The sequence below is a fragment of the Rissa tridactyla genome, chromosome 7, assembly GCF_028500815.1.
Source record: "Rissa tridactyla isolate bRisTri1 chromosome 7, bRisTri1.patW.cur.20221130, whole genome shotgun sequence".
In the NCBI taxonomy this organism is placed as follows: domain Eukaryota; kingdom Metazoa; phylum Chordata; class Aves; order Charadriiformes; family Laridae; genus Rissa; species Rissa tridactyla.
The window spans coordinates 56,378,546-56,394,478 of NC_071472.1; positions in this window are offsets into that span (position 1 = coordinate 56,378,546).

Sequence of the window (15,933 nt, forward strand, 5' to 3'; positions counted from 1 at the left end):
TTCTTCAGGAGGGCCGTACCGCGCCGTCCCTCCACACACGATGGTTGTGCTGCTGGCTGCTTTCCTGGCTGCCTCTGCTTGACACCTTATTGAGGGCAGAGGGGCTTCTCCTGAGGGGACAGCTGGCTGCTCCCTGTGAGAGACACGTCTTCCCTCAGTCACCACACTGCACAAGACTAGTAGATACAGGGCAGTAGGTAACCAAACCTATCTGGGCATTTTGTTCCTCCTCAAAGCCCTGCTTGCCCTCAGACTGCTGCCATCTCCCCAGCCCAGTAAAATACATGAGGAGTTTTTGAGGAGGGGCTAAAAAGAGCAGCTAAAAAGAACAGGCTAAAAAGAGTTAGCAGCTACTGGATGAAAGTTGCTCATCCAGGATTGCTGCAAAATGTAGATTTTTGTCTGTGGGTGTGATGGGGATGCTTCTGTGAGAGGGAGCGCGCTGCTGTGCTGAAGATGTGCCCAGGAAAGGCAGAGAGGTATAAAAGGCCTAAATCAAACCCCGTGTTGTCCTTGTGAGGTGAAGTGGCTCTCCTGCATTAGCTTATCCCTGAAGGATGTAGGCTTGATTTTGGATCTCCAGCAAAAGCCTTCAGAAAAGGAGATTTTGGCAGATGACTGCAAGTCTGAGGACAGGCCCTGCTGAGAGGAAGAGCTAAAAATTAAGAGAGTTTATCACAAAGAATTAAGTAAATGGCCAGGGAAGGGCTGACAAAAATACAAGTTGTCTCTGTATTCACGTGTTGACTGTGAAAAATACACCGTGATAAACAGGTATGTGAGACTAAAAAGGTACAGGCTACTCTGCTCCTCTGCCATTGGCGTTGAGCGCCCCATTGGATTCTCTGATTTTACACTGTAATTCTGAAGGAAATGTAGTTTCTGACTAATTGGATAAACCGTTATTACCAGTGACAGAAAGCAGAAAACTCCCTGCTCTATTGCAGAAAGAAATGACTGCAAAGGGATTTATCCTGTATCGGTTTGCCAAAATGTTCAAATCCTTTAGACAAGCAGCTCTCTATTTTTTCTGCTTCAAGGGGTTTATTTTGTTTGTGAACACCAAACTTGGCTTGCAATGAAGGAAAGAGAACTAGCCTATGAGAGAGATGTTTCTAGTTCGCACTGCTAAAGTCATTTCCCATGCTGCAATTTGGAAGGCCTAGTATAGTCTGAGTTTCATTACTGTGCCAGTACAATTAATCAGAATACTATTCCCAGATATTCTTGCAGTTCTGATTAAATCCGTGTCCTCTTCAATGATTAAACTAGGATGATACAAGACATCCCACAGTGTGTGCTACTATTACTGAAATTCATCTCATAAATGGTGTTCTTAGCTGAAGCAAGACTTTGTGAAAGTCTTTCTCCTTTGTAGGTTGACTATAATTCCTAAATGTATTTTGTATTTGTATTTTGTATTGCTTCAGTCAGGTTCATTCAATCTTAAGAAACAATCTATCCATTTAAACATAGAAGGCTATCGTGCAAGTACGTTTTGTAAACTTATTATGCTAAGAGACAGTCACCCAGATTGGAATTCAGGCGTGTTTATGGGAAGTGACACTGGTGTGGATGGTATTTCTCTTTCAGGAATAAAAGGTAGGCTTTGTTCACAATGTCAGTTAAGCCAGCACTAAATTCACTCACTCAACTTTCTGTACCTGATGTCAGTTCAGGCATGAGTACACATTTCTGACAGTTCTATTAATAGAGGACCAAACTACAGCATTGAAGACTGAAAGGTTATATGAAACAACTCTATTTCTAGTGCATTCTATTAATCAAAATCATCCTGAACTGTTCACCATTAGGTCACTCGCTGGCAGTTATCTTACTTAAGAAGGGAAGAAGGGAAGTTTTATACAGTCTCCTATGGCTTGTGTATGATTTTACTTGTAAGGAACATACGAGGCTGTGAGCTGGGAGAGAAAGGATATGGTTTAAGCTGGCACAGATGACCTGGATTCCTTTATTTTGGAAGCACATTCAACCCTAGTTTATAAAAGTAGTATGTGTTTCATTACAGGAAGCATTGGCGACTTAAAGTACTCTAACCTTGCTCTGTCAAATCACCTTGCATGCAGCTTCAAAATGTAGAACATGGCTACTGCTAGTGAGGGCAGGTGTGTGACCGAGACATAAACTACTTTAGTATTTCCTTACAGCAATAAAGACTCGTGGAATCCCATCAGGGAAATGAAGCCGTCATGCCACAGCAGAGTGGGAACTCTGTTGGCTCACAGTTCATGTTGCCTGTCCTTAAACACAACAGGCTATCTGAAAAGCAATAAAAGCCTTTCCCTGGCTAGATGAAGTGATCTTCTCTTCTGTTAATACCTACTTTCTGTACTCTGTATGCACAAACACCTTATCTTACTGTTTGCTGAGGCAACATGCAGTACATTTTAGGAAAAGATCTCAAGATAGGCTTAAATTTGTTTTACTGTCTCTGGCATGCAACTATGTCTCTCTGCAACCGTCTCTTCCATCTCTGCATTAAATGGAAGGGCAATAAGAATTTAGATTACTTTCTCTTTCCTGAGAGCATTTCTTGTATAATGACTGTTCAGATCTTACAGCCATTTGCTGTGGTCCTTACTGCATTAATCTTTTCCCTTGGCAAGGGTATATTATCATCATAGTTCATCTCGTGGTTAAAATAGGAAATCCTGGGAGTTCTTCTGTCACCTTAAAAAGGATCAAGGTTTCACATTCAGCACCTTACTTTGCCTGAATGTGATGTCTTTTGTTTGACTTTCTCCCCTGCTTCCTCATCCATGACACAAATCACAGATTACACTAGTAGATAGTTTCTGTTCAGGAGAGAGTCTTCCAGCTGGATTCACACTGTTCGCAACATCTGCTCCCCTACTTCAGCTTCTTGGCAGAAACAAAAAGATGATGGTAAGATAGACGTAGCTCCCTGTAACATGTTCTGCAATGTTCATCTAATTTTACATGCTGGAGTCAGAGAAGAGACATCTTAAATGGTAGCAATGTGAGGTTATCAGTTTTTAGCTTTGAAAAAAGTTCCTGTTAGGCAAACAGGGATCATTTATATGTCCATTATAATATTTGCAGGCTTGCGTTTCTTGCAGTTTATGTCTAGCAAACAAGTTGTTTTCTTAACTGTAAAGGCTAAGTGTTATTAAGGGCTTATGTTCTGGACCCAAATTGTCACCAGGAAAAAGTGCCAGTTTGCTGAGCTGTGGTATACTGCTCTGCCTCCTTGCACTTGTTTTTGCTGTTCATTCACTGATACAGAAGTATTTTGCTTTAAGGAGTCTCTCTTTGAATAAGCCTTGACTGAGTTTGTTTGCGAGTAGTAAAATCCAAATTATTTCTTCATATATTGTGTGCAAAGGTAGCATTTGGCCAGTGCCATGGATGTGTATTATAAAGGCAAATGCTCTGAAAATTCCTTGTTAAGAGAGAATTTGGGAAAAAGGAGACAGCAATTCACTGTATTTTGTCTTTGATTCATAGCTCCCTGCTGGCTTGAATAAGAATAAGAGTATAACGAAGACTAAAAGCTGGTTTGTTTCCAATTAAGTATGACCTATAAATAAAGCAGAGGACTAAACCTGGTCTGAACACATCAGTCTGGCCAAAAGTATTTTGCATAAGTTCAAGGCTACTCCTACATAACAGGTTCAAAAGTTTATCTGTTACTCAAATGTTGTTGGGCTCATGTTTCACTGGGAAGTGGGTGTGTGTGTGTGAAGAAGGGGGGTTTCCTAGAAAAAATGGACCAGTGAATCAGTAGCATGGCTAACAGAGAGAAACCTGGTACAGGAATTGCTGCAGCTGCTACAACACATCTCTTCAGAACATACCTCCCTGCACAGTATGATGAAAATGTTTATATTTACTTGTATTGTAGCACTGTTTAGATCTCCAACTAAGATCAGAGCCCTGCCGGGTTAACACTAATCCTCGATGGTCTCCTGTAGAGGTAAGAATCTCCATTCTTCTGGAAGAGCCCAAATAGTTAGGATGGACATGTGTGGCAGTCCATGGTGCTAAATGTCTTGCCCAAGATGCCAGAGCAAGTCTGCACTGGAGCCAGAAATAGGAGCTGATCCTGACTTTCATTCCCTGATACATGAAACCACAATGGCTTTAATGTTCAAACCTCACCATGTGTCTGTCCGTCATTCCTTAATAAATCCTGTAGTCTTCCACCTAGGTCACCAACCACAGATAAAGGCTTCGGTTGTGGCATGAAGCGTGGAAAATGATTGTTTGAGCCAGGGAGAAGGTATGTAGAGGTTGACTAAGTTGTTCAATGAAGGGTGGCACCTAACAAAGTGTTTTGACGTGACTTTTGGAGAAGATTTCTGGTATGAATCAGCCTTGACAGGAATGGTCGTGGTAAAACAGCCTCTGGAACTGCAGGAAATCCTTATGGATTCTTATGGTGGTGTTTACACAGACTTTTGGCAGGAAGGCACTATTTAAGACCTGTGTAAACCAGAATGACCTTGTTCTAAACTTTATTTGTATAAGCTTAAACTGTTACTTAAACAGATACCATTCTCAGCTGGGAAATGGCAACTTTGCCTAGTCATTAATGTTAGGATCAGGGTAAAATTCCCACCTGAGAGGTGTTCACTTTACACAACATGGATGTAATTTCTTCAGAATACATTGGATTTCTTCCCTCATTATTAGTGAGAAACAGTTGACTTCAAAATAAGACAGCAAGTGAAAGCAGCAGAAATGAAAGTAATGATGAAAGACCGGCTTGAGTGCCAAAATAGTTATGGGAAGGGTTAAACTGAAATGAAAACTGCAGTGTCCTAGCTGATATTTCTAAAGGACTGAGTGTGAGAAATTTTTGCTTTGCTACCTGCAAAGCCTGACCTAATTGACAATCAGTTTAATATACCTGATGGGAAGCAGTCACGAGATGCACCGCTGTGTCAGTTTTCAATCCTTGGAACAAATACAAGGATGTGAAATATGAGGCAGGTAGTAATTGATTTGCCTTTTCTGAAATGCTCGTCCGTTACTGTAAGAAAATAAACATCAGTATTCTTACTTGAAGAAAACAAGGGCATATATTTGAGGACGGTTATTTGTATATAAATTTGATGCCAGAAGTTAAAATACTGTTTTCACTACTTACTTCCTTTTTCTATTGTTGGCTTAAACCAGAGATTTAAATAATTGATTCATAATTTAAAATGGCAAGCAGGAAATATTAATTTACATGATTTATTTTAATCTTATTTTACATTTATAATTCTTAATCCATTTCTTAAATAAAAGCAGATTCCTGGTGCTTGGCAGGACATTACTTTTCTCAGTCATGTATTTATTCAAACTTTTGATATTGTTATCTTAAGTCGTTAAGTACTATTTGAGATCTTTTGTCTATTAGATGCTGTGAGCTTTTAACTGATGGTTTCTGTAGTTACATTTAGATGAGATTCAGTTAAAATGCTCAAAGGAATCATTAATGAGAGATGAAAATTTGTTTTTAGCTCACCCAACTTCCAAGATATTAATACTACCAGATCTTATCCTCCCACAAGTTAGAATTAATCATCCTGCATCTTGATTTTGCTCATAGTTTGGAAAAGGGGAAAACAAGCTGGCTTCATTTTCAAATCCCAGTTTAGTTCTCATCTCTGAATGAACCAGTAATCAAAATAAACTTGTTGAATAAACTGAAATGAAGAATTCACTTTTTTTCCGCACCTGCAGATGAAGTTAGTGTTGTAAAAAGCTGGTTCAGCACTCAACATGCTATTTCTAGCCACTTACTCAGTAACACCCACCAGTTTGGTGTTTTGACTTTCTCTGAAATTTCTGCAGCAAGCCTGGACTGCTTTTATATTTTGTACTTAGTGATTCCAGATTTCACTGTCGTGTAGGCTGCCCTTATTTCACATTTTATTTTAAATAGGGCTGTCTTTAAAAGGACAGACATACTTGGTTTAAAATAAAGAATGAGACTTTAAGAATTGTTTCGCCTTTTTAACTGGTGAATTCTTTGCTTTTGCTCGCATTTTGCAAAATGTATCATAGTTCATACCACTTAGCTCAAATTATTGATTAGGAGGTATACAAAGTACTTGGCAACAAAGTTATTTTTTTCCTGGAATCATCTAGAACAGTAAACTTGCAGTTCTTTGAGATATACTCATATTTGTACATGACACGTTGTAGCGCCTTTGCTAGTACAAAATTAGTACAGTGCACAAAAGGGAAGAAAATATGTATGCATGATGGGTAGGTATTTCATAGCAAATTGCCATAGAGATTAACGGAGCAATGGATGTAAATGTAACCTGCAGAAGGGCTGTACATGAGTATAAGCAACACAACCTACACAGGTATAGTTCAAGTGGCAAATCCCTTAACGTGAATGCAGTTATACAATATACAAGGATTAGTCCCATAGGGGAAGCAAAACAGGTTAAGATAGTGTAACTACAGACATTTGTGGGCTGTGGTGCTATCATATAATACAGTATTTGCCTCTACTGCAAAATTATACTACCATAATTCTCACAATATAGACAGGTACTCTGGCATTGAATTTAATTTCAACAGAAGCTCAAGGAAAAACTGGGCTTTGAAGCAGAGAAGGAAATACCAAGATGGCCTGTTGCTGGAAGCAGGTGAATGGACAAAAGGGATGAATGCCTCTGACCTGTGGAGTCTGGTAACTTCTTGCTGCGATCTTGCTACAGTGCTGGATGTTTCTGATCTTAATGTCTTGCTGTGCATGACAGGTTTGTTTTTCTGTTCGAGCTACACTATGAACTACTCAGAGGAGGAGAAAAGGTCGGAGGGGGAATGGAGGCAGTGAAAACACAGGTTGCTTGAGTTATATTTGGCTTTTTTGAACAGATTAATCACTTTGCTGATTTACACTGTCCTTATTCTGTACCTTTTAATTCTTTCTTAAGGAAACATCTTAATGAACTAAGTCAGAAAACATTCTATTAACATAAACCTTGTTGTGGGGTAAAGAAAATCTTTCTTTTACAGTTTGGAAAATTAAGTGACTGCAGTTCTTCCATGACTTTGATGAAGCTAGTTAAACTCCTGCAACTGTTCTAGACTTTGAAACAAAGGTTCTTCTTAGCTTCATTTAACTTAGGGATTTACAATAAATTCTCATAAACCCTTTTTTCAAGTAAATATACCAGCTGAAGTTTATATTAATGCTATTATTGATAAGAGTCATAGCATTATGTATTATTTTCTGCTATGTATTATTTTTAGCTTAAGACAACAGTGTTACATAACAAGGGAACATGATTAAAAACTAAGCGTCAAGTGTTAATGAAAAGCATCTTAAAAGCTACTCTGAAGTATGAAGTAGAGACTTTGCTGGTTGCTGGCGCCTAGGAGCAAAGAGATAATAGTTCTTTCACTGGTGCTGAACTTATCTTAAGCAAAAGTAGCTACTAAAGGCATGAGAATTCTGTATTATTACGCTGTATCGAAAGTGTGTGAAGGGTGCAAATGCCACGATTTGGCATGCTAAATCATACCACATGCCATGATTCCAGGCAAGAAAGAAAGGCCAGATTTTGTTCATATACCTTTTAATTTTAGATGAAACACCTTTTGAGACCACCTTCAGATAGGTAAAATTACTGGTAGTATAAAAAGTGAATGGAAGGAGGTTATGAATGGAATGAATAGATAGAATAGAAGCGTAAGAAATGAGTATGACCACTTTTTATTTTAGTATTGCTAAGTAATTAATAAATATAAATTATTCATATCGTGGGTTTATTACTGGGGTTGCAAATTTTGTGAAGAATATTGTTTGCAAAACAGAGCCTGAGAAACCAAGTGCTGAAGCCTGAAAACATCTTGTGCATTATTTAACAAAAATCAGATGTTAAGTAGAACTGCATAAATGTTTCAAAGTTTTAATATTTATTGTTTTCTTTCTCCCTTTTAAGGATCAATGGTACCATTTGCTTTAGAGCACGAGACTTGAGGTCCCTTTGATTTAGCAAAGGAAATTGGTAGCAGAGCAAGGAATTCTTCCCAACTCTTTGTCTCCCAGATATAACCAATATAACTGATCCACTATCCTTCATATTTTTTTGCTCATGGATTTTTTTGGTTTTGTTTCATTAAAAGCAGATGTTTGACTGGCCAAGGATTTTACAAACTTCTTTATCACTAGCTGATTAAAATCAAACAGAAGATGCCCAGGAAAAGAGTGACTGGCTACTTTCTGCATTTGTTCTTTTGTTGTTGGAGTACAAGCTACCCTCTGCCTAAGGTGAGTAGCTATCAGTGACAGTATAGATATATTTTAATCCAAATTTCCTATCTAAATTGCTTCATAACTTTAAGAACTTCCCAATATTTGCACAATAACTGTCAGCATCATGGGGTTAGTATAACTAAGAGCTTCAAAATGAGAAAAGTTTTCTTTTGTTGCTGGCAGAATATGTTTCCCAGTGCTAACAATTATGCGTGGCTATAGGGAGTTCATGTAGTTAGCCTTTTCAAAAGGGTGAATACAGCTGGCACTTTGCCTTACTGGAAGCATTGAGAGTGACTGTAAATTTTTTTTTATGCAGGAATGCTCTTCTGGGAAGTAGACATTCTCAATATTAAATTAGATTATTCTTTATTTAAATCTATGTTTATTCAAGTTTTTAGTTAACCCTAACCTTAACATTCTCTGTAGTGATTAAAATGCTGTGTTCACTTGCAGAATAGTCTTCTCTTTCAGTCTGGAGGTAGTGAGGCTAGGAAGGAAAAGGCCTCATAGGGAAAGGCCTCCATTTTTGTTCTGTCAATGCTTGTCTGTTTGTCGTTACTCATAATAAATGGCTCCTTATCTGTTATGCTGTCTCCTTAATTAAGAGGGCTCTGGTGTATAGAAATGAAGACTGCAGTGGTCAACTAATGGTTCTTCTGGGGATGAATGTTTCACTGAGGTAGAAAAGTCAAAGCATTGGTTAAACAGACATTTAATTCCACAGTTTTCTTCCAAAATCCATGCAAATTTCACAGCCCTTTTCTGCTATAATTACGGCAGAAGCATCCAGAATCCTAACATACAAGAAAACCAGTTATCAGATACACCAATAAAAGTAAGCTTGAGCTAAAAAACTGGTAAAGGCAAAAGCAGTTAAGTTGATTAGCAAAATAGTATCTTTGGTGCATAGTAACTATAATGCCTCCCTTCTCTTGACCTCCACGAGCTGTTCTGTGCTTGAATAAATCTCAGCTCAAAGCGGAAGCTCTGTGTCAGTGATGTGCAGCTTCCTCCTTTGTCTGATGTGAGTGACTGTACATTTTTTTTTTTGTTTGAGAACATTTGCAAAATGTTCTCACTTGCAAAGAAGATTTTTTCTTTTCTTTCTTTCTTTTTTTTTCCCCAGAGAAGAAGGAAGGAACAGTTAATAGAACTGGAGTGTGTTCATCTTTTACTGCTCTGTGATTATCTGTTGGAACTGTAATTTCTTCTGCTATACCTTTTGAGGCAGGATTATATGGATACAACCAAGGAGAATGTCACCTGTGAAGTGAGTTATTTAGCTAAGCTCCCCAAGAAATTTTTCATAAAGTTGTAGTTTATTTCCTAATTTAAAAGGTGTGCAGGAGAAGAGTCTGAACTACCCTCCCTGCCTAACCAAAAGCATGATCTGCATTCCAGGAAGTTTAAAGTTACATATAGCTTATTTGTCAGTAATAATGAATAAAGTGGATTTTAGAGTATAAAGTGTAAATATTATTTGCTGCTATCACAAGGCTAAAGTGTGCTTAAGCTGGATCCACACTGTGTTTTCTGCTATTAGCCAGGCAATGTGAGAAAAAGCATTTTAAAAGGAAATTCAGGCTGAGGAGGTAAAAAGGATGCAATAACTAAAAATGTAGTATTTCTTGAAATTCACAGAATGAGAATCTTGCAAGCAGATATTTTCCAATTAAGTGTATAGTGGAACAGGTGGTCCAGCTGGTTTTCGTGAAGTTTTTTTGGTAACAGAAAATTGCTCATGAAGTGTGCTAGATTCATAATGACTGGTGACAAGTGATAGGACGAGAGGAAATGGGTTCAAGTTACGTCAGGGGAGGTTTAGATTGGATATTAGGAAACATTTTTTCACTGAAAGGGTTATTAAACATTGGAACAGGCTGCCCAGGGAGGTGGTGGATTCACCATCCCTGGAGGTGTTTAAAAAAAGGGTAGATGGGGCACTTAGGGACATGGTTTAGAAGTGGCTTTTGTCAGGGTAGGTTAAAGGTTGGACTTGATGATCTTAAAGGTCCCTTCCAACCTCAGCAATTCTATGATTCTATGATTCTATGATTGTTGGTCTGGATGGTTCAGTTCCTTGCTACATTTTTTTCCACAAGAAGCATGTAAAGGCAAGGGACAGGCAAATTGAGTAATGGTTCATACTGTTAGTTCTGCCTGCAAAAGTCTGAAGAAAAATTGTTGGCATTCTAGTCTTGATTATTCAGCTGCTAAATTTTATTCTAAAGTACTCAGTATTTCATAACAGTTTTTTAACTCATTAGCAGGTTCTACCTGAATGTTAATCGTCACTAAATGTGGCCACAAGCAATACACTGAGATAGAGCAGATTCAGTAAGCTGCAGGTGCAGAATCTCTCAAACTTCCATTGGAAGGAAAGCACGCAGGCTCCCTCCTTTTTGGCCAGTACAGGCTGTATATTCCAAGGGAATAACAATTTGGGAAATGTGCATCAATCCAGAGGACTGAAATACAAAAAAAAATGTACATGTTAGTAGATGAGTCATCCCTGGAGTTTTGCAATATGTTCTTTTACGAGAACAGGATAGACTATTGATTCTATAATGTATCTGAAACTGAAAATCACGCTGAATTTTACGCATGATTACATTACTTGAGTAGCCTGCTCTTGGTCACTGTTTGTTTAGACTGTAGGTCAAACTGACACCCCTCCACACATGCAGCCCAGAAACTAAAGTCTAGGTCCAACTTCATCTTTACGTTTTATCATTGCAGACAGGGTTCAAAACCAAAAGTGTTTTATTGTGTAGCCTTGGTTCAAATAGAGACCAGAGTAACAAACCTTTAAAAAAACATAGCCTCTTTCCTAGGTCTCTGTGACTCTGCAGTTCTTTGGTAGTCATTATCATTGTCTTTGAATCTCCTTGGAGTGGAATATTTCAGGTAGACCCAGACATGCATTTATTAAGCTGTCTGTCTACCAGAATTATGTTAAATTTAATTTTTCTGATCTTGTCAGACACTAAAATCGCTAAGTCTTGCAGCAACCCATATTTCAATTATTTGCAGAATCTCATGATTTAGAGGTTTAAAATATCGTTTAAAATATTTATAGGTTTAAAATATGTATACCTCAAAATGCAGACCATTCCCATATATGCTTGCAAATACACACAAGCATGTATTTTCTTTTGGTTACTATATGTTCTCTGTCTGGGTGATGCATGAGAGAGGTTAGATACCAAAAGCAGCTTGTTTCTTTTTTCCTAAAATGAGTATTGGTGGATCTAGTCAACGATGAGTATTATTTCCATATTCGGTTCTTTCATAGACTTTGTTGCTGTTTGCTATTCAGTGGATTAATAAGCTTCTTTTCGTTACATATATAGAAATGGTTTGGAGTTAATCAGGTTAATAAAATATTTTTCAATTTATATATTTCTGATATCTTGGTTCACTATTAATGCACCTTCTGATGTAGCTTTCTGGGAAAGCCCTGGCAAAACCTCCAAAGCTGTTCACGGATGCGGCAGCATCCACCATTAAAGCATATTTGGATAAATAAATACATTCAAAGCAAAGACATTTTGTAGTAAATACTTGTAAATCCTTTCAGGGAAAACTGGAAGCTCTCATATCAGTTGTCCATAAGCAGTGCTATCTGGATTGCAGGCATGGCAGGTTTGTTGGCAGCGTCTCACCTGGGTTTAGTTAAACTGACAGGAACACACCAGCGGCTCTCACCCTTGTTGCTTCCACGAGTCTTAGTGGGTTAGCACAGCCCTGCCTTTGAGCACACGAGGCATCTCTTCATTAGCTGCCTCCGACCCACCCCACTGGCCTGTTTCTTGCTAATAAGAATGGCAGCACAGGGCAGGGTTGTGGCCAGGAAAGGGTAGCTCCTCAGTCTCACCGGGGAGCACGCAGTGCAGCCATGAAGACACAACAGGGCTGCTGCCCAGATGTTGAGTGGGTGCCTAGACAGACAGGACACTCGAGATGAGTAATAGTCAATGAGAACTTATTTGAATGCTCTAGTTGAAACAGGCGAGCTTCCTAAACACATAAAACTCCCATGGCTTGGCCTGCTGGCTATCAGCCAACCAGTTCTAGTTATCACCAAATGTGCATGTTCATGTGGGGAGTCTCAGCTGCATTTGTCAGGTTCAGCCATCAGAACAGCTTTTGGTACCACAGCCAGATTCAGAATGGTGTAAGAAAATACATTGCTGTGTGTGTGGAGTAGTGCCAAATGCCTCTAATAAACAGGTTCTGACTTGCTGCTACCATAGCAGGATTTAACTGCTGGTGACTTCTTGTATGACACAGCTTTGAGATCTCATGCTTAAATGCCCCATCGACAGAACAGAGCTGGCGAAGGGAGTACGATAGGGATAAAAAGCTACTTTTAATATTGCATTGGCACCTGGCACCCCTAACGTAAGCTATGTAGGCAGACACTGTGCTTTGTTCCAAGACAGTCAGTCCATATCCTGACTGACAGAAATGAACAAATAAGGAAAAAAGAAGGTATTTGGCTATAAAGAAATGAACTGTAGTCTTGCCTAACAAAAGTTGACTTGTATTGTATAGGGGCATTCTGAAGCCCACACAGCAAAAGTGGTTTGTGACAAAGTATTACAGGAATTTTTTGGCATGGCGTTGTCTGTATGAACATGAAAATCGTAATTGGAGAAAAGGCCAAATAGGCAGTTAAAGGCAGGACAGCTATCAAAGAATGATGCCTATAAAAACTGACAGGGTAAGGCTAAGTCAAAGAGGGCCTTCTAGAGGCAATTGGAGACTTGTACCCAGCAGTGAAAAATGGAGTGGGTGGAAGGATATGGCTTGTGACACTGAGGTGAGGGGGAGAAGGGGGATGATGTGAAGGACGGGTGATGTCTGGTACCAGTAACGGTGGCAGAATTGTGGTATATTCAGCATTGAGGTCCCAAGTTTGGTGCTGCAGACAGAAAACTGGCCAGCTAGTATAGCATCAAAAGCATAAAGTGGAAGTGATGTCTGGAAGCTTTAATGAAGGGCAAGAGGGGAATCAAGAGTTTGAGAGGAGTTTAGAGCTGGTGGTTTGGTGTTTGTGAGGAGCATTTTCTTTTTAAACTCTCTGTCTTTGGAAAATGTGGAATTTGGAAATTCCATTTTAGGAAAGCCTGAGTTCTTGCCATAACAGTATTAGTTAGAAATCTGCTTTTAACTGTCTATAAATATCAAGTTTAGCAGCAGATGTCCGGAGCTGGGAACCGTCTAGGATATGCCCCAGAAACTTGAAGGACATTTCAATCAAGAGACATTTAAGCTATCCAGAGTGAGAGTTAAATCCTGATGAGCTGCCCTGTGGAGCCTCCCTTACAAGGTCTGAGATGTGGCTGGGCATCAAATATGGAAAATATTCCTACTAAAGGATATAGAGCCCAGATCCACTACTGCCTTGCTTTTGAAGAGAACACAGATAAAAAAACAAAAAATAGCACAACTCGGACTGTTTCACTTCCTATTGCTAATGAACCTCTGCCCCAGCAGTTAAGATTCATCAGTTTGAGTCTCCAACACCCTGTTTAGCCTCTACTTCTGCCTGTTGCTGTTGGGTTTTCTTTTGCTTTTAAAAAAAGTAAATAACTCGTTTGCAGTAGGCAGCGTCTGTTGCAGGCTGAGCAGCAGGAGCGGGGGGCGGCGGGGGGCGCCAGGCGCTGCCCGGTGCCGGTGTTGGGGCGCCACCAAGCGGCGCAGCGCGGCTCTGCAGCGGCTGCCGGGGGCCGCAGGGGAGCAGCTGCCGCCGCCTCTTCTTCACACTTGTTTTTGGGCTGAAGTAAAGCAGAGATGGCATTCGCCCTGCACATCTTTAAAGCCAACTGTAACTCTTCAAAGTATTTTTTGCAGGTTTTTTTTGTTTGCTTTGTTTTATTATTTTTTTTTAAATCCACGGTTGTGGATGTAGATAAAGATTTAATCTCTACAAAGTTGTGCTGATTCTTTATTGCTCCCAAGTATAGCCAAGTCTTTGCCTTCGTTGGTTTAATAAAGCAGTGGGGTGCATAGGTAATGTGACATTTACTCAGTGAAACTTCTATATAGTAGAGAAAAAGGCAATAGCGATAATATTGAATAGAGAGCAAAAATTGCTTCCTGATAGTAAGTTGACACACTCCGAAATGTTTTCAGACACAAGCTGACTTACGTGGAGCTCTCTTCAGCAGGAGTGGAGAGACATGCCCACAGTTTATACCTAAATCATTCCTTAGAAAGTCGTGAGCTAAGATCTTACCAAAAAAAAGGACCCCCTTGAAATAAAATTAATGTAGACTTATCCATGATTAAATTAAACATGCCTTCTGATTCATGAACGAGATCTTCATGATTTGAAGACAAAATGAAATACTACAATGTTGAGCACACAAAAGAAAAGGAGTGGGCATTTTACAAAATGGCCAAGAAATACTAGGTGCTATTTTGTTTTTCAGTTTAGTCTGAAGCATGAAACACACAGTTCTTAAAAAAAACCCCAACCATAGACTCTTGTCTTCATACATGAGTCATAAACTGTCATCAGGATTCATTCCAATTAGCTGGCTCACTCTTATTAAACTCTTACACTTTTCTGTTAACTTTCACTTTAAACTTTATTAACAGATGCAAAAAATAAACTACCTTCTGAACTTTGTAATCCACAAAATGGCTCAAAAGACATGTGACTAGTTATGTGTCTAAAAAAATAATTAATATAATAGAAAAACCAATGCTGGAAGAATTAAGTAAGAATACTTTTTTCAAATCTGAGTAGCCAGAAGAAAGCCAGGGAAGAAAGGTATCTGCACACCCTGAAAGAACAAGAACGCTTTTGTGTGTCCTCCTTTCTTCCTCTTTTTTGGGGGAAAAGGGGAAGAAATCCCATTGCACAATTCAGAACTCTGGAATGTGCACAGCTCTAGCAGGGGTCAAGAAAAGTGTTTTTGTTTCCATCTCGCTTTCTCTGCTTACTGTAGCATTCTGGGTTGGTTTTTTGTTTTGTTTATTTTTTGTTTGTTTGTTTCTTTGTTTGGTATTTCCCCCCTAAAAAAACCCCTCAAAACCAGCAAGCAGTCTGGAGTGTGAGTCTTCTGCTTAAATTGCTGATTTGACTCAGGACGTTATTAGAAAGGATTTTGTTTTGGGTGTAGATCTGGCCAGTGCAAAGCAGATGGGTGGTGGCAGGGACAGGGCTAGGTAGCCCCGTTTTAAAGGCCAGGGATGTGTGTGTGTGTCAGGAATAAGGATCTGAGGTGCAGAGAAAGCAAATGCCTTGTCCAGAGTTGCACAGGAAGTCTGTGGTAGAGGAGGGCTCAAGTCAAAGATATGTACCCGGTCTAGTAAATGAGAGTCTCCTTTTTTCTTTCCCTCTCTTCTGTAGAAAGGCTGTTTTTATCTCTGGCAACTCACTGAGACCTTAGTGAAGACTATTATTAATTTTGCCTATGCAATTTCTGTGAGATCATTGCAAAGTTGTGCACTTTTATTTCTTGGATGCACAATGGATTATTTTGCTTTTGTTTATGATTGCTTTTCCTTGTCTTCAAGGTATAGCACTTCAGCACTTTTGCAGCTTCTTTCTTTGTAAAGTTCTTCCTGCGGCAAGGAACATTTAATTTCAGTTTTTAGCGGCTAAGCTTCATTGCCGGAAATGACCGTAGTGATTGCAGTTCCTCATAGCCCGAACACAAAAT